We start from the raw sequence: 1,594 nt of genomic DNA, 5'->3' as shown, positions 1-1,594 counted from the left end.
TGTTGTATTTACCCTTGAAATAAGGGAAATAAGGGGGGAACAAGCACCACTTTAGTTTACTGCCCCCAGATGTTGTATTTACCCTTGGACTAAGGGGACTAAGGGGGGAACAAGCATCACTTTAGTTTACAGCACGCAACTGTTGTATATACCCTGTAACTACATGAAATAAGGGGGGAACAAGCTCCACTTTAGTATACTGCCCCCAGATGTTGTATTTACCCTGTAACTACATGGACTAAGGGGGGAACAAGCATCACTTTAGTTTACAGCACGCAACTGTTGTATATACCCTGTAACTACATGAAATAAGGGGGGAACAAGCACCACTTTAGTTTACTGCCCCCAAATGTTGTATTTATCCTGTATCTACATGGAATAAGGGGGGAACAAGCACCACTTTAATTTACAGCCCACAACTGTTGTATTTACACTGTAATTTCATGGAATAAGGGAGGAACAAGTTGGGTTTAAACGTAGAACAAGTGTATATTGGCACAGTAATTACAGAGAAAAATATTGCACTGGTTTTAATTTAATTGCTTGACATACATCCACTGAAATACAAATGTTGTATCATGTATTTTTTCTGCGAACAGCTGGAAAGAGGTAAGCTTGTTTTAAGCTGCATTGAACCTTGATGGTATATCATGCAACGTTATTTGGTGATAGTGGTGTTGGGAAGTTGCTGAGATCGACAAATAAGCTTTCATAAGGTAAGCTGATTTGTGAATTATAAATCATAGCTGAAAATCATTAACTAATTTCACTAGATGTCCAGTTTTGTTGTTCAGTAATCTTCATAATTTTTCCTTTAATAAGAGAATGGTTAAAATACCTAGGCCTATAATAAAATACCAGTATACAATTATAAAAAGTTCTATTAAGAACTCTAGCTGCTGCATTTTGGACCAGTTGGTGTTTGTTTATTAAGCGTGCAGAACACCCACCCAATAAAGCATTACAATAATCTAACCTTGAGGTCATAAACGCATGGATTAACATTTCTGCATTTGACATTGAGAGAATAGGTCGTAATTTAGATATATTTTTGAGATGGAAAAATGCAGTTTTACAAATGCTAGAAACGTGGCTTTCTAACGAAAGATTGCTATCAAATAGCACACCTAGGTTCCTGTTATGTATCCAGTCTATGAACTTCTGTCTGCTAGCCATCAGAGGTCACCTTTCCATTTTCAATGACTCTCGCACTACACACTGTTGCATATCACCCCGGACTACATATCCCATTATTCATTGCACTGATTGCACACAGCTGTTTCATATCACTCACTCACTATTTAACACTCCATCTCACTCCTTCTAACGGCCGAGTATTGTATGCGCTTATCGCCAGCAGTGATAGCTACTCTACAGAGCCCTCATTAGCTTCCTAGCCTAGCCTAGTCTTGCCTTGCCTTGTCTGTTTTCTCGGTTTCTGATCTTTGCCTGTTTTCCTGGATTTATCCCTTTAGTCTTGCCCTTTTGATTCTGTTCGCCGTTCGTTGACCTTCGCTAGCCCTAGGATTATTCTTGCCTTGCCTTCGATATACCTGTTTGCCATTGTCTGACCCATGCCTGTTAAAACCACGTC

The sequence above is a fragment of the Sinocyclocheilus rhinocerous genome, unplaced genomic scaffold (genome assembly GCF_001515625.1).
Source record: "Sinocyclocheilus rhinocerous isolate Xijiao unplaced genomic scaffold, SAMN03320098_v1.1 scaffold2261, whole genome shotgun sequence".
Classification (NCBI taxonomy): domain Eukaryota; kingdom Metazoa; phylum Chordata; class Actinopteri; order Cypriniformes; family Cyprinidae; genus Sinocyclocheilus; species Sinocyclocheilus rhinocerous.
The sequence above is the reverse complement of the archived record's forward strand: the minus strand, read 5'-3'. Positions refer to the sequence as shown.